Source organism: Balearica regulorum, chromosome 4 (genome assembly GCF_011004875.1).
Source record: "Balearica regulorum gibbericeps isolate bBalReg1 chromosome 4, bBalReg1.pri, whole genome shotgun sequence".
NCBI lineage: Eukaryota > Metazoa > Chordata > Aves > Gruiformes > Gruidae > Balearica > Balearica regulorum.
The window spans coordinates 11,902,406-11,916,516 of NC_046187.1; the positions used below are offsets into that span (position 1 = coordinate 11,902,406).

The window sequence follows — 14,111 nt, forward strand, 5'->3', positions numbered from 1 at the left end:
TGAGTAAGTATAATGTAAGACTTGCAGAAACATGCATTGAGGAAAGTTTTTAAAATTTAGTTTAGTAAACAAAAAAGCAGAAGTAGAAAAGAGACACAGAGGGGGCATAAAAGAAAGGAAAGAGGAAGAGAGAACAGGCAACTGTGTCAGGACACACCATCCCAGAGCAGAAGGTTTCTACCTTTCTTCACAAAGTTCAGCCTAAAAGAAAACATTGCAAATCATGCCTCCTTGACCTAAAAGAACACCAACTTTTCCTAGGCCCAACACGTTAAAAAGATTTAAAATGTGCAGAAGAAACTTTGCTTTTTACAAATCTCTACACACGAGTTATTATATTTGTCAACCCAAAATAGCCTTCATTTGCCACATCTAGGTACAGAGGCTAGATTTGTGCGAGGTAGCTATCTCAACAAAGTGTTTTGTTGATACATTTGCTGTCCTCTGAGAAACAGCCGTTTCAGCATCTTTCACTGACACACAAGCGATAGGTCAAGGGGCGCTACTGGGTTTCTCACTCTAAAAGCCAGTAATGCACAGTCCGTGTCTTCCGTGGATGAAAGAGCTGCTGCAGAAGACTGCTAATTGCCCCCTGCTCTCACAGCACCGAAGCTGTGAATGGGGAGAAAGACGTGGGCAAGGAGCCGGTAATCGGCAGTGAGCCTCTGACCTGGAATGTTTAATCGGGAGGTACTTGAAGGAGCGAGAACTCAAACAAATTGAGACAGATGGAGTTTCATTCAGTTTTGCAGAATAAATATGTTTGAAGAGAGTACGAAGAAGCAGCAGGGATGAAATATGCAGAATTATTTGACTGGCTTTGAATTGTCATATCTGAAGAAAATGAAGGGAAACACCTTAGTAACAAAAGCAAAGAACTAAACCAGGAGTTCACAGGATTTGGGTTTGATCCCCGCTGACACTATTGATCCACTCTGACCTTGGACAAGTCATTTTATTTTGGTATGTTCTGAATGACAGTTACTAATAAGACTAATGAATTTCTGTGACACATTTTGGAAAGTTTTATGAACCAGTATTGTTTTTAAAACAGTAATGAAAATGCAATCTTGAAGAAAATTTCCTCAGGATTCAGACACAAACAAATTCTTTTCCAATTATTATCTATTATATTTTATCTTTCACAAATACACTGTCTATACCATGAATCTGAGAAAAGACCTCTTCTTTCATTAACATGCTCAAAATGTCTCAGAATTCTTTTCTACTTTCCTTTTACTTCTACATTTCCATTTCTACTGCATCTGATCACCAGATAACTAGATTAAATTTATGAGTAAAAACCCAATATGCATGTTATAATACTAGCTCTTGTCTAAGTACACCTGGAAAAGTTTAAATGCTTAACTACAGCTCTTCTGAACTACCTGACATTTTGAGTCCCTTCTCTGTGATCTGGCAGCAATAAGATTAATTCATCCTTTCTCCTTGATTGATTGTTTTTGTTTTGCTCTAAACATTATGCTTCACCAAATTTTTCTAAGTGTTTTACGAGACACATCTCAACGGTTCCTTTCCCATTAATGACAATGGAGGTAAACACACTGCTTGCTTGTTTAGCTAGCAAGGGCTTCAAAATGACCCACAAACCTCATTTGGCCTATAGAGCTATAAAATACTGCCCAGCATTGCTAAAATTTATGGTCCATCTCCTTAAAAATCCCTGTATAAAAATCATTCAGCCCTGTCAGTGAAACCATTTCAATTTAATAACATTTAGGAATTACAGTGTAAGCTTTTTCATGAGCACTTCTGTGTACGCGCGGAGGGACAAGGGGCCGTTTCGCCTCGCTCAGCCTGCACCGCTCATTCCTCTGTTCCACACGTGTTCTCAGTGGGTTGTTTTATTCAGACTTTTCACACATACAGATCCTCTGGCAGAACAGACCCCAGCTGTCCTGTGCTTTTCTTGGCTACATGGCCTCTACCCCTGCAAGAGGGAACACATCATTTTAACAACAGGCAGTTTTTAAATTATTTTCTCCTTTGACCATCTACTGGAAGTGCAGCATTTTTGTTCTTCTTTACAGCAGGTTTTTAGTCTTTTGGTGGTAAGGAAACTGCTTTTCATTTGTTTAATAAAAGCAGTTTCAATACAGACTTAGACTATAAGCGCGACTGGTACCTGTCTCATCGTTGTCTTCTTCATACATATAAGTGTAATCTTTAGGCAACCGGAGAGATGGCAAACTAGCAGTTTTCTAAAACTGTTACCTCCTTGAATTCTTATGTAAATTCTACAATATGTACTCATACAATTAGAGCATTTTTCATTAATAAATCCTTAACTTTCCTACAAGTGCAGTTCCTTCTAATTATATATTTGTATTGCCTGTGCAATTCTGAACTAATTAGATTGCAACTAGATTAATCTCTTTCATACTTGCTAAACTCAATAATTGTTCTTGCAACAATCAATACACATTTAATTAATAGGAAAATAATTGGCTTATTAAATTAAAGTTACTTTCCCATATTTTGCTGAGTGTTTCCATTGAAATGCCATTTTTCATCTCCTGCAGTAAATTTAAATTTGGAGGTAAGGAAACTAACTCCCTAGGTCATTTTCCAGGTTTTAAAATCAGCAGAACTTCTGCACATGCATGATTTAAACAGTAGGCCAGGATATAAAACATTTGATCACACTCCTCAGATATAAATCAGTCTGCCCCCCCCCCTTCTCTAGCAGTTCTGAAATCACTGTTACACTTAAGTCTAATTTGAGAGAAAACTTAGCTTCCAAAGGATCTCATTTGCTACAGATTTGTGAAACATGCAAAGGTATTTTCTTTGGCTTCTCTATCCATGGAGTTGAGCTACCAAGACGAGCTATAAATTTCATAACGGGGAGGGAAAATTTTGCATGTAGTTCACAGCATACTAAACAACACAGGGCTCAGTCACGAGGCAAAAATCCACAGGACTTTAAATTTTGCCAGATTCCTTGCTCGTGGAAATATTCTCAATACAGAAGCCACCAAGTCTAAGGATAGCATGAATTATTTTTTCTGTGATGGAAAACAGAAAACTAAGACTACATTACAGATATATTTAGATTCCACAAATATTAAACTTGCGAATTTTACTATGGAAATCAGATACACCACATGAGTAGTAGATGGGCTCCAACAGGCAGATGGTTGTAGGGACCCGTACAAGTCCCAGGCATAGCAGCAACCTGAGGTAACACTACAATACCACTAAGAGATTCAAATGTAACCTTGGGAGGTTTGAAATGTGGTCATATATACTCACTTTTATCCACAAGGAATGCAGCTGGGAACAGGAATTAGGAAACTGTGTCCTTGGATTGGTTTCTGGGGCTTGTAGGTACATCCTTACATGGACTGCTGTTTCTGGCAGAAATGAGGTCATCATCATTACTGAATATTGAAAATGCAGAATAAGAATGTTACAAGTGGAAATATGTCTGTAATTCAATATCCCCGTTTCATTACTATTACCTTCTTTTTTTCCAGTATTTGCACGTATGTTGAAATCAATATTGTTTTTTTCCTAATATTAGTTTTGAAATTTTAAGTATCGTAGCAATACTTATGAAACTGGTGCCATTCTAATGTTTCCCTTTATATGAAGTCTAGACATTTCAACAAATACATAAGAGATAACTCCATTTTTAGAGGCATTTGGTGTTATGAATCAATAACGTGCAGTTACTACGTACTGTTTGGCATTCTCCATTGCCTATTTTCAGAAAGGAGACAGGCTGAGTCTTCCTCAATCTTCCTCAGCCACCAAATCTCATTGTCCATCTTCAGCTCTTCTATCATTCTACCGAGGTGTCTAACATTTTCTTCCCTTTCTCAGATTAATATTCAATCTCTCACACTGTGTCCCTTAATCTTCAGTAATTAATTCACTTGGAGTTACTACATAGTACAAGAATTCTCATCTACTCCCTACAGCATGAGAGCAAGCTATATATACCTTGAAAGGGTACACTAATTTAAAAACTTATGTAAGAGATTATTAAAGTATTTGTTGCTACTTAAAACAATTCATTCAAAGAACAAATTATAGTGGAAATCTATTTTAAAATTTTACTTGAGGCAATATAAATTTCTTTTGACCCTTAACTCACTGATGTTCAGCACAAGTTTTCCAGCTGAGTAGCCAGAAAGGAGGACAATTTTTATTCCAAAATAAATCATTTCTAGACAACTCTTTCTAAAATATAGTTAGTCTTTATGACTGTTTGTTCTAGTTTAGGATGAAGTGATAAATAAGAACTATCATTTCAGGAAAAGATTCATCTGCCAGTTCTATGAATACAGACATTTTGAAAAATATTATTTGAAGTTTCCCTAAATTTCAAAGAAATGGACCTGGAGTAGGCTTATGGGGAGTCAGGTTGAATGATATAGGTGTTTAAGTGCTAGAAAAATATGTCGAATTAGAACTGTTTTTCACTCAAAACAGCAGCAGCTGGTGTAAAAGCTCATCCTCTGATCAGTTCCACAGGCTTTCTACTAGCACACACCCATAGAGAATGGTATCTTTATTTTAAATACAAATGAAACATGCTGCATTCTTGTCTTCTACATTATTTACATAAAAATAAAACTAGTCCTTGGTATTTTATTTGTTCTGCTAAGTTTTCAAATGGTACCATTTTTCATAGGCAAGAGATGCACTCACTTTTCCAAGAGATGCGATAACTTGGGTCAAGCGGCTGTTAAGAGGCACAGCACCGCATCAGGCCACTCCATGGGAAAACCTGCATTTTGGAGGTGTGAGATTGATCCTACGCTACCCATATCTTAGAGTCCCTTGGTTCTCATGTCAGAAAGACCAGAAGAGCGGCTACAAGGAAGAAGAGTTGCATTAAGTAAAGGTCCCTGATACTAGACGCACATTTCCCAGCTGCCATGAAACACACCTGCTCCTCCCTGGCAGGGATGCCGTGCACCAAATACAGTTGGATCAGCTTCCCAACCACTTTTACCAGCACACAGTATTTTGGGGGAAGGAGAGAAGCTGCAAACAGGAGAGAGTGTCCTTTGACCTGCAGGTATTTTGAACCATTCAGCTAGATAACTTTGATTGCATATACACACACACATATGTAACTCCATACTTATTTCTTAACTCATTTTAATATCTCGGTTTCTGCGGCTCCTCTTCTCGCTCAGATGTTCCCGTACAATTGCTAAATAGCCTAAAATAAGAAGAAAAACAACTTGCCTTCAGAAGCTCTTGGACACCCATATTTTCAAATGGGAGAAGAATTTTTGTTTTGTGCTGCCTGCCACAAGTCAGTCAGTTTTCACAACCCATCCAGGTTTCTTCTCTCAAGACAGACTTTGGAACCGAAGGCCTGGCTGCTGCTAGCAGCAATTCTCACTGATTCCAAAAGAAGGCATTAGCTAATATGACTCCGATAGTTCATACTGGTCTGTCAAGGCAAACAGGCCAAGCAGGATGTGTCAAGGCAAAGCTCATGGAAAGCAGCTTGTGCAAATCAAGAGAAAATTAAATGCACATATATTTTGTCTTTGAACAACACTGCAGGTTGTAATTGCCATGAAGTGTACAAAGACCTTGTTTTCCCTATTAATCTTACTTAGAATAGCTAGAATTCTTAACTTTTTTATCTAAACTTTTTGGACTTTTTAGAATTAAATGTATTTTTATAAAGAGCGGATGCATCTTTGAGGGCCTCATCCTTCCTGTATTCTTATACTCCATTTTTATTTTCTGAGATAGGCATACATTACCAGAGATTTACCTAACACTTATTTAAAATGCTTCCATTTATCATTCCTTCATGATTGATGAGTTAGTTAAGTGCCCTTTTATTATTGTCAGCCCAAAGGTAACATCATTCAATGTACTCATATTAAATAATAATTATATACAATAGATTTGCTAGGCACTCAATTTAACAAAGTAAATATTATGCACTAATGTGAACCTCTTTAAACTAACTGATTATCTAGTGGGTCTTCTTTGAATTAATGAAACTTGTGTTAATTTTTTTCTTATTCTTGGTTTTGCTCTTCTCGCATATACTAAAGATTTATTTCTTCCATATTTCTTAAGCTGTTTATAGTCAGTGACTATTCAACAGCAGCAATGGCATTGACCAACTCCAAAGAAAAACCTCACCTAGCCTAAGATTTTATAAATTATGACTGGTTATGTACACGTATTACAATATTGGAGAGCTCACGTTTAAGGAAACGTCCTCAATGACTGCAGCTGTAACTTTGTATACCCTTCAATAGCTCATTATATTCTGTACAGTTGTGCAAGAACTTAGTCATTATCAGAAAGGAAACAGAAACATATCCCCTGAAGTATTTGTCTTTTATTAAAAACAGTGACAACATCATCTTGCTTTCTTCAGAATTCATCACTTTCCTTAGACATCTGATAAAGGATGTTAAAATGTATTCAGTTGCCTGGTGATAGAATGTTTTATTAATAAAGCCAACCTTCACACGCTCAGCTTTAAATATTAGTGTTGTCATCTGTGTACCGCATCCTTCCACATGCAGTGGTTTAGAGATGCCTGAATTTGAAGAAGTTCAAGTAGCCATTTTAACAATAGCTGGTATTTCGACTTACAGGTTCCACTCTGTAATAGCTGTGTAAGTAATTTTTTAAAAAAAAACTTGAATATATTTCTATTTTGAAGGCAAACAAAGTAAAACAGATACAACATGTTCAAGGTTAGACCTTCTAATTGGTGTCTACGGTGTCACATCTCACAGATCAAAAAGGACAGATAGAATCACTTGTATGATAACCAAAGTAATGTTGTTTACCTTAAATGCTGTCCCTCTCATAAATTAATTCTTTTATGGTGTGGAGTTCTTATTAACTTCAATATTGATTTTACACCAACTCAGGATAAGACCAAATGCTTTTAAAATAATGGATTACAGTTCAATTGTCAAAATGTGTTCTTTTAAACAAAATAACATTTCATTTTGAACAGATGGACAAAGCTTTCTTTTATGTGGAACAAAAGAAAAACTTCAAATAAATTGTTCAGAACTGCAGGCACCAACAAGTAAAGGGAAGCTTAAAGCTGTTTAGTCTAGTTTTATCTCAAAAGGCATTCATTCTCCAACAGCTCAGTTCTCGCTGGTATTCCAGAAACAAATTGTCTCACCTTGGTTTAAATGGAATGGCACCTTTCTAATTCATACAGGCACAGCGATTATTTCCTCCTACCATCTAAAGGTTTTAAAATGAATAACCCAATTATCCAGAATTATAGGGTAACTTGGTCTGCGGGCTTTCATTCAGCATGAAAACAAATAAACAAAAAGCACTCAGTAAAAAAAAGTAGTGAGGGGGCATAGGCATGAATCTGCAAGCACGCATAGCTTTTGCCTTTCCTTACCTCAGGGGACAGGAGAAACAATCAATGTGCATCTGGGATATTTTTTTCCTGCAGTTATTTGGAGTCCTTTGAACCTCTGCAGGTAGTTTAATACTTTTAAAAATGCAGCTTATGTCAATATTTTGCATGACTGTAGGTATCTACAAGTCTTTGCATGTTAGGGACACAGCAAATAATTTAGCTAATAGAAGGGTTAACTAATCTTAGAACTAGGATAAATATTTCCCAGGATGATCCCCAAACCGGTCCCCCTCCTGACAATAAAAATTACTCATTGATGCATTCTTCCTCAGAATATGCAGCAGCAAATCCATGGTATTCCACCAGATCCAAAAGATGAGCCCAAGAGAAGGGAGGGAAGGGACGGCAGATCGTATATGCATGACCTAACTCTGGCTACCGCTGCCAAACTGTCGCTAACCTCTCAGCAGGACTCATTATCCTTTAGCTGAGTGCTACACTAATACAGCAACTCAGAATTATTTTGGTTTAGAAGCCAGCTTATATCAGCCTGCAATGCATAGTATAAACACTCTTTGATCCCCAAAGTCCAATTAAGTGTCCCAAGCTATTACAGAGGAACACAGGAGCAGAAATGAGAATGGCATTTTTAAGCCGTATCTTTATTCCGCTCTCAGTCTTCAAACATAAACACAGAAGTATTTTTAAAGGGTGATTCCCAGCCTCCCTCCCCAGAACTGCCTTTAAAAAAATGGACAGAGGAATTCGATGCCACAGGCTGTTTGGGTATTAGAGTGTTTTTAAAGTGTTGACAGGGTTTTTATAGAAAAACAGTTAATTTAAGTCCCTCTTTGCTGTCTACTAACAGGTGGGATTCATCAGAAAAAGAGATCTTTCATTTGTTGGCATTTTAACAAATTGCAATTTCAAGTCTATTAATTAAAACATTAAAGTAGAAAAAATAAAATAGCTCTCATGGGAATAACCACATTTCATTATTTATGTAAAACCAGCACTTTATAAATATTGGATTGCAGTGATACATCCCCATATGTCAAGGTTTTTGTTCATCAGAATAGTCACTAATTATTACTAGAATTAGTTGTGATCCTAACAAGAAATAAGGTAATTAATGCCAAAAATTCCCCAAATGAATTCCAATGGGATTGATTTACCATAGTGGCTGTAATTTTGAGATTTAGATCACAATACCAGCTGCAAAAAAGGGGAATTCATCAACTTGAAGGATGGTTTAGTTCCCCAGGCAGTTTCCTCCTCTGTTTCTCCAATGTTCAGAGCCAATGATGAAGCAACATTTCCAGTGACCACTGTTTGGTCTCTGCAAGCTGTCTTTGCCAAACACCGGTCTGGATTTGCTACCACCAAAGCATGTCCCAGGGTCCAGACACCAAAGCATGTTCAGAGAATTCTGTTATTGAAGAGGAGATTTAGGAATCTGTAGGCACCAATGTTTTTAATTTAGAGTTCCTAGCTGCCTCAGTTCTGTGTCAGATGCCCAGAAACACTTCAGCCTGAGCAGCTCAGCACCTATCCCATGCCCTGCGAGACGTCAAAGGTCACGGGCTGCACATTCTTCTGCCAATCCCACCTGCGGCACCTGCACCAGCAAGCACTCACAGCTGAAACAACGCTCCCCTCCAGGCAATAGGTAGAACCACATCTCACCTGGAATGAATTAATTTCTCTGTTCAAGGAGATTCAAACCTTTGCTCCCCACTTTGCATCTGCTGTATGAAGCAACACCTTATTATGAATTATATTCACAGTAATGGGATGACACAGACTGAGTGGGACATTTTTGCTGTGTCAGGCAAGTGACCACACTAGTAGGTTAGGTGGTTGCATTCCTTTTCTTTCAGTGACACAGGAATAACAAGGACCTACTTGGACAAGCGTTGATCTCCTTGCACATTGCTGCAGTAAAGCATCTTGATATATCAACTACGTGGGAGTTAGCTCAGGTATCTCTAGCCTGGCACTGAGTTGCAAGGTGTAATGGATACGCCCCTAAGCCTCTCCAGAAACAGTAGGTACTGAATTCCAAGTATTTACACACCTAAAAAGTTACTTGTAATGAAATACTTTCCTTGGAAGACCTATCAGTATGTCCAGCTGTTCAATCTTGTTATGGCTACAAAACAGCGGAAAAGCATTCTCATATCATAAATAATAGTAGTAATATACACATATATCAAACCACATAAATATCTAGGGCACAATGGCTACTATAGTACAGGAATAAAATAAGAAGTAAAACACATGGTAGAAGAATATAGAAAATAATATTTATCATTTCTGGATTTCCACTTTAGCTGTTTTATAGCTAAACTCCAGGGATACAATAATTGATCACTTCAGAACTATTCAGAAAACTATGAACTATTTCTGAACTGACACTATAGTATCAGGGTTTTTTTATTATTATTTTTTAAAATATATAATAATTTGTTGTCTGATTATAGAATCAGACAGTAGACTCTTATAGAAAGGTTTACTGTCCAATTCTAAACCTGAAAAATCAGAGTTCTGGTAGCTGCAGAAAACCATGAATTTCACTGCCTGATACTTGGCTTTCCCTTCTCTATCTTCACATCAGTTGAAGAGAAAGAAAAAAACTTTTATAATTTTGTAGTAGAATTAATAACTGACTCTTTTGCAAATAAACAGCAGAAAAGAGTTTGGTTTATTTTATTTTTTTTTCTTCCTTGTTTCCATTGTCATCCTCTGCAACTAAAGCATATGCTGTTATCTACATCCAAACTATTTCCCAACTGTTAGGAAACTCAAGGAATATTTCCAAATTGTGCTCAGCTTCATTAATTAAACTTGTCAAACCTATGGGAACATCCCTATGGGAAACAGGCATGACTTTATGCAAGGTTAACATTCTTTTAACCTCCTTCAGGGCCAGTCATGTTGCTACTACTGGCCTCCACAATTTGAACGAGGTCTTACTGGCATTGATGGATTATTCCAGCAAAATCCCTTCTAGTTAAAAGCATTTGAAAGACACCCAAGGGGATAAATAGCATTAAAACAGAGATTTATTTATTTATTACCAGGCAGGGACTCCCTGAGAAAGAAGTAAATCAAAGATGTCTCACAAAGTCTCAGGAAAGAGGAAAAGACAATGGAATGACAAATTTTCCATGGCCCTTGAATCAAGAAAAACACTAGTTTGAAACAGAAAATCATAGTAGATTATTCACAGATGATCATCGCTCCAGGATGCTTGCAGAATAATGAAAAAGTAGGACATAAGTGCATTTGTAAGAGTGACGGTCCTAGAGCCTGTATTTAGACTATACTCAAGAAAATGCTTAAATACACTTACTTAACTTACATGATTATGTACTTGTGGGACAAAGATCATAGTCTAATGCAAATCACTACTAGTGTGGAATGAGAAGTTAAACCAAAATAAGCCCCTCTTATTTGTTAAACAAGATAAAATAATTACCATAGTTGTATATTTCAGGCTTAGTCAAAACAATGCTAACATGACACAATCTGAATTTTAGGAACATGCTCTTAAATAAAGAACTTGTATAGCTGTAACATTATCCAGACATTGCAGCAAAAGATAGTATAATTGGTGGGTTTCAACTAGGCCACATAGTACTTCACAGGAAGACTTTGCTAGCTAAACTCCCTGTGAAGTCATTGAAGTCTTTCCATTGAATTCAGTAGGAGATGAAATGGATCCATCTGTAATAGCTTTGACCTTTTATAAGGTTGGGAACCAGTATTTAATAATCACAGAATGTTTTGGGTTGGAAGGGACCTTAAAGATCATCTAGTTCCAACCCCCCTGCCATTGGCAGGGACATCCTCCACTAGACCAGGTTGCCCAAAGCCCCATCCAACCTGGCCTTGAATGCTTGCATGGAAGGGGCATCCACAAACACTCTAGGCAACCTGTTCCAGTGCCTCACCACCCTCACAGGGAAGAATTTCTTCCTAATATCTAGTCTAAATCGACCCTCCTTCAGTTTAAGGCCATTACCCCTTGTCCTGTCACTCCATGCCCTTGTAAACAGCCCCTCTCCAGCTTTCCTGTAGGCCCCTCCAGGTACTGGAAGGCTGCTATAAGGTCTCCCCAGAGCCTTCTCTTCTCCAGGCTGAGCAACCCCAACTCTCTCAGCCTGGCTTCACAGGAGAGGTGCTCCAGCCCAGTATTGCACTAGAATAATCCGCAGCCAAAGAATGTCTAAAAATCACTTTTTTCTAATGCAGCCATCTACTATAAGGTAACATTCCTGAATGTAAACATGAAATCCTTCTCCCCTCAGAGTTAGCAGTAAGAATTCTCTATTGCAATAGGACTGGACAAACTCAAGACACAAATCGAAGCCATAGGTCTCCCACAGCTTACAGGGACTGTAGAGACAGCATGCTAAACATACATCAGTGTCTGCAGCCAGTCTCATACAACTGACTAACGTCACATCCATCTGCCTTCGGTTCAACGAGCAGGTCAGCGGATGACTCGGGGACTGAGCCTGGTTTCTGTAACAAATCAATCTATCAGCTCTGTCCCAGCCTCTAGACAGAGTGCTGTTAAGGCTCAGACTAAACTTAGTAACTATTTGAAAACATCAGCATTTTCTTCCAGATGGAGACCTCAGTTTTCAGTTGTTCTATACATACATTAAAAAAAGGTTTCTCCTTAGGTAGAAAAGGATGGGGTTTAGAGAAGTCAGTGAGGTTTCAGTAGCAGGCAACCAGCCCAGCACATTTCTCAACTTTTTGTAAAAAGGTTCAGTTTCACAATCTAAGTGAAAAGAAAAACTCTCCAAAATTGTTAAAATTAAATCTGAACTAATGAACTTATAGTAATGCTGATACCAACAAAAATTGTACTTATTCCAAGTGCGCAGTATTTAGTGTACCTGACTGTGCATGGTAACCAAATGCCACAGTTTGTTGTGTTCCCTTAAAGACTACAGCTGGGCAGAAGCTGCTTTTCAGCAGGTACCACCTGGAAACACATTGCCTTCTTCCCTGAGGGCAACCAAGCATCTCCTCCCATGTGCCACAGATCCAAGGAAACAAAAGGGGACAAGAGCCAGGAAAAGTGTCTAGAGATAAAGCAGGGACCAAAAGCCTGATGAGAGGAGCAAGGGACAGCCAGTCTTCACAGAGTATGAAAATAAAGTTCGGAGGGATCCAAAAAGCTAACGTGGAGTGAAGTGTAATCTGGAAAGGTTTTACATTATAGATTCAGAATAAACCTGAAACTTGGGGCCCAGCAGGGCCCACCGCCTGTTGCTATAATGAGATTTACTTACAGCTATTTTCAATATGTTTTTTTCCAGAGCTGTATTTTCTCTGCATAAAAGGTCCGCTTTGGTCCACTAGCTTTTCTGAGTCTTTATGGAATTTCTTCAACCACGCTTGTTTTAGCAAAAAGGTAGTAGAACTATCTTGCTTCTCTTCAGATCTGATCCTAGAAAAGCAAACCAGGGAAGATAATCTGTTATTCAATTTACGCTGCTCATTTCTTATGTCGATGCTCTCTGTACCTGCTTCCAAAGCGTTACACCTCTTTCCTCTAAATAGCACTATTATCTTTACTCCGTTTTTAAGTTAAGACGAAAAATCCTGAAGCCGGGACCAGTTTTACAGATCTGTACAGATTGCCTTGCTATTCATATTGATAGGTTGAATGACGTTTTCAAATAGGTAAAGCACTTTTTATACGCAATTTTAAATGCCTTTGATATACGGCCAAAGTAGCTACAGTGAGTTAAAAAGAATCACTAAGCACATACCACAGTCCCTTTATCGGATATTATGAATGCCAATTTCCCGTAAACTTCAGGGGCTTGCAGATGTCACAACAATCGCATCACATTGACAGAAAAGTTCTGTTTGAGACGATGTATTTGAGTGTCACGATGAAATGAAACAATGACTGTGACAGTCTGGAGACCTGCTCCTACCGTATAAGATCACAGCTACAAATCTCCCAGAATAGACTTTTATGTGAACTAGTCACTTTAACATCAAAACTCAATTAAAATGATAGAGAAGTATGCAAACCTGCAAAATCAAAACTCTACAACTACTTGCAATAATGACCATAAACACTTTAACTACTTTTTGCTCTTTTATGGACAACTGTCCATCTTATGATGTTAGTAAATATTATTTGCTGTTCCATCTAAATAGAAAATAAATTTTTCATCCATACCAAACTAAGGACATTCATGTATTTTTACAGCGCCCTAGTATTCAGTTTCAAAACCTAGATGAAGATAAATAGACATTTCCATATTACAATGAAGTATTTTAGATGTATTTTTCTTTTAATTCTCAAAGTATGCGTTTATACCTCCATACGTATTCTTATAAGATAATTGCCATAAACATTGATAGTTACCACGGAAGACAGATCTGCTACGCAGGCAGGCACATTTTAATCTAAATTTTTATATTTGTAACAGGATTTTCATATCCGCATACCGTCATGCTTTGCCATTACAGTTCCACCATTGCCAACAGAAGAAAGATGAGTTATTCCATTCTTAGAGTCCAGCTTTTTCAAACACCTCTTTCCAGCCTGATTTCAGTTGACATTAGTGTAATGGAGATCATCACATGAACTCATGCAACAACAGGCTGCTCTCCAGCAATCCGACTTCCAAGTTCTTCGCCTCTCAGCCCTGCGAAGGCACGTGCCTGTTGGAGACTGCTGCCACCGCTCCGATGCGGGGCAAGTTGCTCGGGT

At 38.0% G+C, this 14,111-nt stretch overlaps 1 long non-coding RNA gene across 1 annotated transcript; it reads right to left on the minus strand.

Annotated features, from left to right (window-relative positions):
• Positions 1-1,049: 1,049 nt before the first annotated feature.
• On the minus strand, positions 1,050-12,691 carry LOC142601542 (uncharacterized). Its single transcript, XR_012835063.1, has 4 exons — positions 12,670-12,691; positions 4,681-5,437; positions 3,277-3,377; positions 1,050-1,951 (listed from the first exon to the last, which is right to left on the minus strand). It is a non-coding gene; the product is annotated as an uncharacterized LOC142601542 (long non-coding RNA).
• Between the last annotated feature and the right edge of the window lie 1,420 nt (positions 12,692-14,111).